We start from the raw sequence: 12,927 nt of genomic DNA on the forward strand, positions 1-12,927 counted from the left end.
AAAATGAAGCTCTCTAGTTTGATGCTGCTTAGCCTTGAGGACAAGGCTGATTTGAAGGGGGAGGAATTATTAGGTTCCTTTTATTTTTTTGAGCTTTAAATAATATTTTATTCAGTTTGTTTAGTTAAATCGGATAGGGGTTATTTGATATTTATTTATTATTAAGAGTCTAAGTCCTAGTGGACTCTATAAATAAGGATGTATGTATTTCTTTTTGACAATGAATGAAATATTATTCTAGTCTTCTAACAAACCCTAGGAGGCCAATCCTCTCGAAGTTATCAAGGAGGTCGATACGCTCGAAGTGATCATTCCCTTTTCTCTCATTTCTTCTATGATAAAACCCTAGGATTTTATCAAAAACTCTTTCTTGACTCGTTAGGTATCCTTCTGAATCTCATAATTTTGTTAAACAAGCTAGTTAACTAAGTTACTTCCTTGTTCCTTAAACTTTTCCAAACTTCAATAAGGATATCACACTCTTAATTATTTTTATCTTATTTAATGTGTCTTTTACTTTATTAGTTCTAATTTTATAAATAAATTTATGATTATTAAATATACTACTATTATTTATTATTAAATCTAAGTCCTATGTGGAATATTTATTAAATAATTTATAAAAATAATTTTTTATCTTTCTTTAATCTTATTATTATTAACGAGTATTCTTTGATTTTCATCTTTAATACGATCAATATTACTTAAATCATAACACTTTCTTTTTCTAGCTTTGACAATTCAATTTATATCTTTTTTACCATCTTTACAACCTAATTTATTATAAAAATTATTATAATTTTCATATCTCGCCGTACTAATCACCTTTTAAAGCATTTTTTATATTCATTATATCTTTTAGATTTTTTCTCATTTTTATAATTTTGTCTATCTTTAAAACATGATCTTTTAGTAAAAATTATTTTTTGAACTTCGATGGACCACCATCAATTCTATTTTAAAGTTAGATCTCTACCTTTAGTTTTACCAAGAATCTTCTTTGCTAAGCTTCTAATCTTATTAGCTATCTTAGTCCAAATAATATTAATGTTATTCTCATCTAGGTTCTAAGTTGTCTACCTTTCCATCTTATTCTTAAGAGGGTTTAAAATTTGTCAAACTTTCACCCGGTGTAATTTTATAATTTTTATAAATAACTTTATCTATTTTCTAAGTGAGAAAAAAGTCTATTTGACTCGAGCTGTGATCACTCTTATAAGTAATTAAATGTTCATCTTTTTTCCTTAAGGTGAGTATTTATAATTATAAGATTATACGAAGTAGCAAAATAAAAAATTATGCCAACATATTTATTTCTCTCCCTGTAACCAAAGTTCTCATGCACTTCTTTATATTCATCATATATTTTCCCTATATGACTATTCAAATCTCCTCCAATTATAAAATTTTCAATTATAGACATTCCTTGAATGATATCATTTGAGTCTTCTCAAAATTCTCTTTTGGTTTTATCATCCAATCTGACTTGAGGGGTATAAGCACTAATGACATTCAAAACATCTTAAGCTTTCACAAATTTTAAAACTAGAATTCTATTTTTCAAATTTTTTTACATCTATAATATTATTGTTAAGATCCTTATCAATAATAATTCCTATATCATTTCTATGTTTAACTTTTCTAGATTTTTCCCTTAGCTACTTGATCTCTTATAAACAAATAATATATATTCTTCTTCCGGAAGTGTTTACTAATTCTAATCGCTTCCGGAAGTGTTCTTATATTTCAAGTTGCTAATCTAACTCTCTTTTCTTGAACTAATTTTTTTATTCTCATTAGTCCAAAACAATAAGAGAACCCTTACCTACTTGACACCATATTCAGTCATCAATGTGAAGGATCGTTTCCGCGGAACCTCTTAGCCCACCGTTTGTAATTCTGGACACTTAGGTGGTGAAGGTGCCTCGTGTGGGTGATGACCCGGCTCTATATCGAAATTGGTTAAGATTCATATTCATAAGATGTTATAATTTTACATTGATTTTTATTTTTAGTAACTTAAACGTAAACTCATCAACTTTTTTATTTGAGCTTGGGACTGACATTGTCAGTGGTTCTATTTTATACGTGACTTAATATTATCCACCATTTGTCCCGCAATATTTGGCTTGGTTTTCTAAGCAACATATTAGAGAAAGACTCAGGAAGAAGAAACGAAGCTGTAATTATTGGTTATGTCCTCAAGAATTGGCATCCTATCCTGTACATTGTGTAATATTGATCACCAACAAATGGTAGCAGCCATCATCCAGTTGGAGGATGGCATGGGTCCTGCATTGGAGACCATGGAAAGGAGATAATATGTACTTACTTTTAAATAAAAGGTTGTTCAGTGTAATGTTGTGACTATCAATGGCAGTAATCCATAGGGTACATTGTCTAAGTTCTGTACTGATATCACATCTTCTGCTACTTCTGTTCAGCTCATCTTAGATCCCAAAGAATTTTTCAATCTAGTTTCTTGGCCGCCTCTAGGATAACTTCCTCGAACCATATAAGCCTGTCTGATGCTGGAGACACCAAATCCATTGCCAATCGTATTCAAGTATCTTGGCACAACAGATGTCACTTGCAAGTCCAAATTGTTTTAGACCCAAGTTGTAGCATGTCGAATCGTGCCCACTTTGTACTGATGAAATTGTCAAATCACTTAATATCCACTTTGTACTGATGAAATTGTCCAATCTGTATTGCACGAAATGAAAACATCGGAGAATGTAGTTATGTTCTTTTTTTTTTCTTTCTTTGTGAGAAAATGTGATATGTTGGCTTGATGATTGCTTAGAATATTTTGAATTATTTTCTGTTGGCTTTCATCCAGGATTTTTTGAATTTTATCTTGACATTAAGCTGATTCATTGGCATTGTTTTGTAATACCTTCATGATTAATTTCTCACTGTCTGCTGTAATGATGTGCTACATTAAGTTGCTTTGATTGAAGGCAAGTGCTAATTCAAGATTGAATGACAATGTTTATTACAATGTAAAAACACATCACTGTCATTTTAAATGACAAACAATACACTAAATTTAGTTGGATTCATTTCACTAGTTGAAAAGTACTTTCACTATATACAACCTTGGAACTGTGATTTTACTTGTGCCAAAATATTAGGTACCACATGCTTTTGATGCATAAATCTCTTTCAAGAAAGAAAGTACCAACCACTTAGAAATGGTTCCATTGGATAGTCATTTGGACTCATCATCACCCACTTGTTAGCAATTCTTTCCAACTTATCCACATACCACAATTTACAATCTTCAATACATCTCATAGTGTTGGCGACCATGGTGGCCAAGAATGACAAATCAAGCATTCAAGCTTTTGGCAACCATATTGTGGGTGGCTCTTGGTCACTACTTATGGGCTCATTGCAGCCATTTAGGTGGAGTCTTTGCAGGTCTATGGTTACCTTTGAGCAAACTTAACTCAATTATTAATGTGAAATAATTTCAAGCAGATATAGGTAACTTTACCACAAATTATGCATCGATTTGTTGACTGGCAGTCCATCCATTATTGAACTCCAAATTTGCTTGAAGTTCTTGTTCTTTTATTTTATTTATCAAAGATGACTTACATGCATTGTCAAATTAATGCAGTAAAAGGTTGCTGATCATGGGTGAAACCCAGGAGTTGGGGGATGATGCATCAACGATGAAAACTATATAGAGAAGGGAAAAAGGTTGACTTTCTAATGCACTTCCAACTGCAATTTGATTCATGGATTCCCTTGCCACTGCATGGGGGCATGCAGGTATTGTGTCATTTATGATGTTGATTCTGTGAATTTGCTGATGTTGGAAGTCCAACATGTAGTTGATACTGCATCAGAAAACACCCATTTTGATGTGTCTTGGACTCAAACCACTCTTCTTTTGTGCCCTTTAACTGTTGTCCATAAGTAATGTAATTCTTAATTCCCTGTAATAAATTAGAGTTTGGGCCTCTGTCCAACCAAACAAGGAATCTCTGTGGTTTCTGATTCCCTGATGACCACCGAGTTGGACTCAGCTCAAATAGCAACACTTGTAGTGGTTTTGGTAGCGGCACAAGCATGCTTGTGTTACCAGTCATCATATAACTACTAGAGTTATTGAATCACATCTGACTTTTTGTCTTAGTGATTTATGGTATATGAACGACAGAGAGAAAATTGGGTCTTTGCTACTTGTGCTGAACACAATATTTATTTGTTGGCATCATCTTACACCTGCTTGTGTTAACAAATTGTCGGTCTTATTCAAAGTTCCTGATTGAAGTGATTTTGATTCTAGTCGTAGCAAAGTCCTGGAAATAAATGGGATTCTTCATGGTGGAAACCACCTTTTTTTTGTTGTGTTTGCTATTTAAGCGAGTTTGTGTTCTAAAAGGTTTTGAATGGTCCATGATGCTGTTTTGAATCTTGTACGGCCCAACCATGATGACTTGAAGGGAACAGATTAATTCTTTTCTCTCCCAAGATGCATACATACCCTTGTATGGCGAAAGACTTCAGGTACTCAAACCAAAGACTCTCTCGAGTTGCTTCTCTATTGGCATTTCCATGCATGGCGAACCAACCAGAAAAATGAATCACATCTCACAAGTAGCTCTTTGGTAACGAAGGTGGTGAAAACACGAATCAATTTTTTTACTAGAAGAGCCAAAATTTGATCTTTGATTCTGAGATGAGACAACATTTTGACAAATAAATTTCTGATTTAATCTGTATCTATTTTCCACTGAGTTTACTTACACATGCCCACAACTTACAAAGATCTTCCATTAAGCACCTGTAGATTGAGATTCTAATACAATCTCTCTATATCAACGCAGGTCAACGGACGTTCTATGGTCGTCTGTGCGAGTCGGCAAGTACATAGATATTAGCAAGCACGGTGATATTAGCAATCACGGTGATATAGAGATATTAGCAATCTCTATATCATCGCTCACCCTTCTATATAACCATAGATATTATTGGATATATGGATAGAGCTTATGATCCGTTGATAAAGTGAGTCAAGTCCACGCCTACTGCATGAGCAAGCACGGTGACTCCAATTTTGAGAAGGTAACGTCCTGCTCTTCTTCTTCGGCCGCCGCCGCCGTTGGGCGGCAGCTGGACGCACTGAGGATGCAGATCAAAGCCACACGGTTTGCACCTGTAATGAATCCCTCGCACCAGAGACCGGCAACCGTCGCAGATTCTTGGGTCATACCTGTGGGGCGTCAACTGCAGCGAGAGCTGGTGCTGCGGGTGCTGCGAGCACGAGATGGCTTGTGGGCACGTCTTACAGCTCTCGTGGCATTCGAAGTCGCAGGCGACGCTGCGGTAGCGGGAGCCGAAGCCAGGGCATCGACAGAGACTGCAGGTGAAGCCCGTCGGGCTGCACGTCTGGAACAAGGAGTGGTTCGGCTGCATGATGTGGAAGATCTTCCTGTCCTTCGCTCTTGCTCTTCACGCCCGGGAAGGAGAAGAGATAACAGGTATTTATAGACCTGGGAGAGGGAAGCAGTAGAGATAGTTTGTATTTCTTAAGCAAAGATTACTTACTTTGGGGGAGTAGACTTGAGGATTCGTTGACCAATTCATTTATTATTGAGAGGTCATCGATGTTAATGATGGTGTTGACTAGGTTGTATATATTTCATAGACAAAGATGACTTGAGGAGTAGACTCGAGGTCGCCTACGCGTTTTTGTAGATTGAGAATCGTGATAAATATCTTTATAAATAAATAAATTTATTTATTGAGAGGTGTCCGAGAAACTACCAACATCAATCATGATGTTGACTAGTTAATATGTATACCTTAGAATATAAGACGACTCACGTCGGTCATCTTAATTATCTATATTTCATTTCAACAAATAAGCAACATCAAAATAATATTTATTATGTTTTATCCTAAATGAACGATATATTAAACAAATAATCTACACGGAAAAAGGAGCCACATTTACTTGAAGAAAAGAATATGATATACAAATAAAACACATCTATACGAGGCTATCGACATCAATTTATTGAAATAAATAAAATATATTTATTTATTAAAATAAATAGATATATGAGAGGTTATCAACATAAATAATGATGTTGACTAGTTAACATGTATACCTTAGAATCTAAGACGACACAGGAGTAGACTCGGTCGTCGTCGTGTAGAACGTGTGGTTCATCTCATCTTATCTATCTTTCATTACAATAAATAAGCATCATTATAAAAATATTTATTATGTTTTATCCAAAACGAATGAGCTTAGAAGTGTTTTTCGGATTCCTAAATTAATGATATATTAAATAAATAATCTACACGGAAAAAAGAGAGACTTTTTTGCTTCAAGAAAAAAATATGATATACAAATAAAACACATCTATATGAGCCTACCGACATCAAATTATTGAAATAAATAAAATATATCTATTTATTAAAATAAATAAAAAATATCTATTTATTGAAATAAATAGATATATGAGAGGCTATCAACATCAATAATGATGTTGACTGGTTAACATGTATACCTTAGAATCAAAGACCAACAAAAGAGTAGACTCGGTCGTCGTCGTGTAGAACGTGTGGTTCATCTCATCTTATCTATCTTTCATTACAATAAATAAGTATCATTATAATAATATTTATTATGTTTTATCCAAAACAAACGAGCTCAGAAGTATTATTCACATTCCTAAATTAATAATATATTGAACGAATAATCTACAAGAAAAAAGGAATTACTTTCGCTCGAAGAAAAGAATATGAAATACAAATAAAACACATCTATATGACTTTTTCTATTACGTCCAGAAAGGTAAATAATATTTTTTTTTAAAAAAAATATATGAAGTTTTTTTGAAGATGTTATATAATTTAGTCAGTAAAAACCTTAATTGCTTAATATTATAATTTTTAATCAAAATTTGCCTCTTTCATTTACCCATGACATGAATACAAGTAAACGATGTTAAACCAAAGTAATTTACTTGTCATGAGAGATTAGGGCCATAATAATTAAACATCATTACCCCTTTTTTGGGTACATTTTAATTACACTTAATGGCAATTTTGCTATGCTTAATTATTTTAAACAATAGTTTAGCTCAAGTGAGTTTATTTATTTATTTGTTTATTCGAAGGTAGTCGTATCTTCCCTGCTTCGACTACATCAGGCAACTCCTAATTCTATCTTGCTCTTCCCCCCCCCCCGTGTCAGCTTAGTAGACCCAATCGGGGAACGGTGGGGGAGACAGGGAAGCAGGAACCGAATGGTGGACCCCTGCATCTTCCGCCCAATCGGGAGGGCGGTTCCCTGTTTGGTAAACTTGATCGGTCCACTCACCAAATGTTGGATCCCTTCCGCTACATCGGCACAGTTAATGAATTATATGCTTCTTAAAAGGGAATAAAAAGAGAAGAAAAGAAAAATAAAAAAGGACGCGAGAGCGAAGGAAGCGAAGCGGCGAGAAATCCGAAGAGAGAACTAATTCGCAGCTATATATCTATATATATATATATATATATATGTATTAAATATATGTAATCGTAATTTCCGAGCCACTCTCCTTCCGCTCGAGCGGCCCCGACGACACAAGGAGCTCGTATCAAACCGCTGCGGATTTCCTCTGATTTTTCCAAGGTAGAAACCCTAATTTTCTTGCGCGAAAGCGAGAAATATTTCGTCTTCCGATCATTTTGATTTAAGTAAAGGTTCTTGGGAGTTAAAAGATCGCGTTTTTAAAACGATTTTCTTAGTGTTATCTGAATGCTCGAGATCGAGAAAGATCGCGCGTTTCCGTCGTTTTGATTGACGCTAAGGTTCTTGGGAGGAAAAATATCGCTTTTTTGTTTGTGTGACCATTTTTCGTGCTTTTTTATTTTTTATTTTTGGTGAGGGCGTTTTGATTTCAGGGCTCCGATCCGTTGGGATTCAAGTGTGGGGTTAGGGTTTTCTGGTACTTGGTCCCAAGGCTGGAATTAGGTTTCTCTTCTTGCGTCTGATGGTTTTTCTTTCGTGGTAGTCTTTGGATTTTGACTAGGGTTCGGGTTTTCCTTCGGCACGACTGCTTGAGGGCCTACGTGCCGTTGCGGGATGGCGGACGGGAGGATGAAGGCTGTCGCTGATGATGATGAAAGAAGGGATGGGGACGATGAGGTCGGGCATCAGGATGATGATGAGGTTGAAGAATTTGAGGAGCTGGAGCTTGGGCTTTCTCTGGGGCGTTGGGGATGCAATTCAGGGCTGACAAATGGTGGCAGGGATGATGGCGGAGAGCGCGACTGTGTCCTTCCCTTCCGGTGGAGAGGGGCATCGGGTGCTCATGGTTTTATGAGAGGCAGTCAGCTACAAGGCATTTCATCGCAAGACAACAAATTTGAGGACATGGGGTGAGGAACTGGTGGGTGCGGTAGCTATTGCCTCAGGTAAGAGATGTTAGCTTGCCAGATGAAGCAGTTTTCGAGATGGAGAGAACTGGATCAGATATAGACAGGGATACTCAGCTCGAGCGGCCTAAAGTATTTGCTTCCCCAAAGTAAGTTCTTGTTTTGTGTTATCCTTGCCATCTAACCCCTGTCATGATTTCCATGTTTGAGTCGTCAAAAGTAATATATTTCATAAGTTGGTGCATTCGTTTCGAAAGGTCTGTATTTGCTACTATGATTTTTTCATTCAAATGCTTTTCATGAAAATTCTAAGATGATTGATTCGGTAATTACTGTATGGAGTCAAATACTTGCAACATACCGACCACACCATAATGATATAATACTTGTATACCAATGTACCAATGATATTGGTTGGTACCGACATACTGAATATTTTCAGTAATTTTATGGTGTACAAGGCATACCATATTTCGAGACTCTTCTATAGGTACCAATATTGGTATTTTGAGCCGAGAGACCACTTTTCCAAACATCTAAGCAAGTGGGAAAGCTCCAAGCTTATTTATAAGCTTAAACATCCCTTTCATGTATATGCCAGATGAAAGATTGTTGGACTTAGCATGTTAATGTGATTTAGGATACAAACTCATGATTTGCTTTGATACCATGCTAATACAAGTAGTTGGATGTACAGCCACTTCTCCAAAAGCTTAGACTAGTTTTGAAGGATCTAATGTATATTATATAAGCCCCACAATGTGCACCCTTATAACTAGGAAATTAGAATATCTAGGGAAATCAATACACTTGACAAAGGGCGAAATTGAGAAATGGTTTTACTAAAAAAATGAGATAACAAAAAATAGAATTTCTTAGTATGTTTTGGGCATTACAAGTAGATTTTCTTTGTAGTACCCAATTGAGTGGGAAGGGAGTCCGAGTTGGAGGTGTTATAGGGCACATATGAAGACCAAAGAAGTTTTTGAGTAATTCGGGAAAAGTTGTTGCCCACTCTGATTAAAGGAATGATCCCTATTCTAAGCAGAATGTCTGACAAAGTTTTTTAATTACTTTCAGGTTTTAGAATTATTAAAGATCTTTGGTAAATTAAACTGACAATGTTTATGATGGAATTTCCAGATACTTGAACATAAACTCGTGTTGCCTAGTTAATTGAGTTTCATGTGTGTTTCTTGGTCATTGTCCCAGCAATTGAGATTTCAACCCTTTAAGAAGTTTCTCTATCACAACCTATTCCTCGTTTACTTCGTTGATGCTGTTTTGAATCTTATACAGCCCAAGCATGATGACTTGAAGGGAACAGATTAATTCTTTTCTCTCAGAAGAAATTTCTCAGAAGTCTTCAAGTTTCAGAGGTCCAATATGCATACCCTTCTGTAGCGTAAGACTTCAGGTCCTCAAACCAGAGACTCTTTTGAGTTGCTTCTCTATTGGCATTTTCATGCATGGCGAACCAACCAGAAAAATGAATCATATCCCACGAGAAGGAATTTGTTGTCACCACAAATTATTTTTTGCATCGTCTATAAGAACTTCTTTTGTTGGAGAATCGCCGCCATTTGCAGCTTGAATTGAGAACAAACTATAAAGCAACATTGGCTTGATTGTTTGATTTTTGTGCTCGACAAACTCATGCACTAGTCACTTTCGGCAATGCTTTGTTTATAGAGACATGTTATTGTGGCATCTCCCTACGAGATGCTTAAACTTACATTAGTTGTGACTATTGTTCTTATCTTGCAATTTCTACAATGAACAACTTTGCTATCTAAGCTGAAATAATAATGAATGGCACAGTAGCTCTTTGGTCAAAGCAGAGTTCCAAGCAGGAGATTGCTCCTACATGGGCAAGATCACTCTAAAGGAGCTTCTCAGAATAATAGATATATCCTCTGTGCATAATATTGTTTTTTCTTTGTACCCTTTATGTTTACAAATAAATTATAGACCATTTGCAGGCTTTGAAGGCATCTTTCAACACTTTTGCTGAAAGCGATCTTTCCTAATCGACCATACACTTTATGCAGAGTCATAATCAGTAATTCATGTCTTGCTTCTGTGGTCAACACCCCTGCGAGTCATGTCATCACTTGTGTGGCTTGCTGTCAATTGGCATTGACGATATGGTAATTGTATGCATGACATTTTTTTTAATAGAAAATTAACTATTACTTATTAAAAAACTATATGCATATTCGGATTGTATGCTGCGAGGAGATGTGCTTCGATATTTATATTTCTCCAAACATGAAGAAATTTAAATACTTTGACTTTCCTTTGATATGGATATTGAAATAATGATATAAGTGTCAAGTTTGCGTTATCGATATAATTTGTATATATTTTTTGAGTTTGAGCGTATTTGAATATTTTGGATTCCAAGAGAATAGGTTTTAAGAAAGTCTTTAGTTGAAGTCGTCCACAACAAGCTCCAAAAGCAATTATCATTCTTCTGTCTAAAATATTGTAAATCTCAAATTAGATGTAAAAGCTTTTATTATAATTAGTTATATAGTTAAAATTATGAGACAGTAATGAATAGTTTAAATTAGTATTAGTAGTCATCCCCTCAATAATGTTTCTATAAAGAAATAAATTAGATGCCATAGCGAAGTAGCAATGAAGCTGAGAATGGTTGTAGGGAATTAGAAGAAGAAATCTCAAGAAATAGGAAGATGATCTCAAAACATATTTCAAAAAAATATTTTAATTTTTAGATAAACATTTAAATCGCACATCAATGTTCCTCTTCCTTCAATTCCTTCTTTTTTCGATAATTGATAAGTGTTTTTAGAGTACACGATAGTCGATTATAAGTGTAGAACCGAACTCTCGACTTTAAAAAATAGAATTGAAGTAGTTGAAGGTAAAGGTACCATTACCTAAATTTTTTATTTTTTTCTTTCGTACAACTTTATTGCCCATCTAATTCATTCCTATGCGCCTTTAATCTCGTATCGATAAAACCAGTTGTTTAATGAAATTTTTATCACCAATCTAATTCATTTCTTACCCTTTATCGATAATTTTTATCACCAAGCTTTGTCATTTGAAATAAAAATCCAACGATCGAGTTGCTTGTAATATGAATTTTTTTTTTTTTAACAAGGATTGGATGAAAACAATCTTATTGTGTTAAGGAATTCTAGAATGATTTTTAAAGAAGTTAGATATCAAAAAGTAGGTATTTAAGGTGTTTGGATTGATATATATTAGCAATTCATAGTTCTTAGAGGCAAAGATATTTGATCCTATAGTCATCTACTTTTTGATACCTAATTTGAGGTTGCCAAATAAGAGAAAATAAAAACTTCCAATTAGCAAATGATCGAGTGTTTTATTTTAAATCTCAAGAGTTATCTTATCATTATTATTAATAAGGATTTTGTCCTATGAAATGAATACATTTTTGACAGTGTGATGCTGAATACCCAAACCATCATTTTATTATTTTAATTATTATTCTAAAAAAAACTCTTTGGATATTATTGAGAATTTGTTTAGACATTTCATGTTCATAAGAAAATGAATTAGAATCGAATTAACAGCAGAATTGATCTTTGACTGAGAGATGAGACAACATTTTGGCAAATAAATTTCTGATTTAATCTGTATCAATGTTCCACTGAGTTTACTGTCACATGCCCGCCCACAACTTACATTGATCTTCCATCAAGCACCTATAGATTGAGATTCTAATACAATATCTCTTTGTCAACGCTGGTCAACGGACGTTCTACAGTTGTCAACGCAGGTCGACGGACGCACTGAGGATGCAGATCAAAGTCACACAGGCTGCACCTGCAATGAATTCCTCGCACCGGCAACTGGCAACCGTCGCAGAATCTTTGGCCAAACGGGTGGGGCGTCGACTGCGGCGACAGCCGGTAATGCAAGCACAGTTCTTGTGGAGGTCGAAGTCGCTGGCGTCGCAGCGGTAGTGGGAGCCGAAGCCCGGGCACCGACAGCATCCGGAACAAGGGTCGCTTCGGCCCTGTCCATCGCTCTAGCTCTTCGCGCCCGGGAAGGAGAAGAGATCACAGGTATTTATAGACTCGGGAGAGGGAAGCAGCAAAGCAAGCACGTTTATCGAATTCATTTATTGCGACGCCGCTGATGTCAATGGCGGCGTTGACTTTTTTTTCGGCAGTGAATGCGTCTCTTGACTTGGACGTCGTCTTCGCGTGGAACACGTCGGTCACCTCAGCTGGACTTTCGATCTCGGACTATATTCTTCTGATTCATCGAATCATATTTCTCATGCTTTGTCCAAAAACGGACGAGCTAACAAGTGTTTTTTGGATTCCTAAATGAATGATATGATGAGCATCGGATGATATCTCCAGGAACAGACGAATTCATTCATCGAGAGCCACCGATGTCAGTGACGGCGTTGACATTTTGGTCGTCGTCTTCGCTGGAACACGTCGTTCATCTCATGTTAGCTTTTGATCTCAGACTATCTTCCGATTTCATCAAATCATAATAATATTTCTCATGCTTAATCCA

The 12,927-nt window shown here is 35.7% G+C and overlaps 1 long non-coding RNA gene across 1 annotated transcript; it reads left to right on the forward strand.

Moving 5' to 3' along the window:
- Positions 1-7,441: 7,441 nt before the first annotated feature.
- On the forward strand, positions 7,442-10,190 carry LOC135642842 (uncharacterized). The gene is made up of 3 exons (XR_010498096.1): positions 7,442-7,648; positions 8,031-8,543; positions 9,694-10,190. It is a non-coding gene; the product is annotated as an uncharacterized LOC135642842 (long non-coding RNA).
- Positions 10,191-12,927: the final 2,737 nt, after the last annotated feature.

This window comes from Musa acuminata, chromosome BXJ3-7 (assembly GCF_036884655.1).
Source record: "Musa acuminata AAA Group cultivar baxijiao chromosome BXJ3-7, Cavendish_Baxijiao_AAA, whole genome shotgun sequence".
Classification (NCBI taxonomy): Eukaryota; Viridiplantae; Streptophyta; class Magnoliopsida; order Zingiberales; family Musaceae; genus Musa; species Musa acuminata.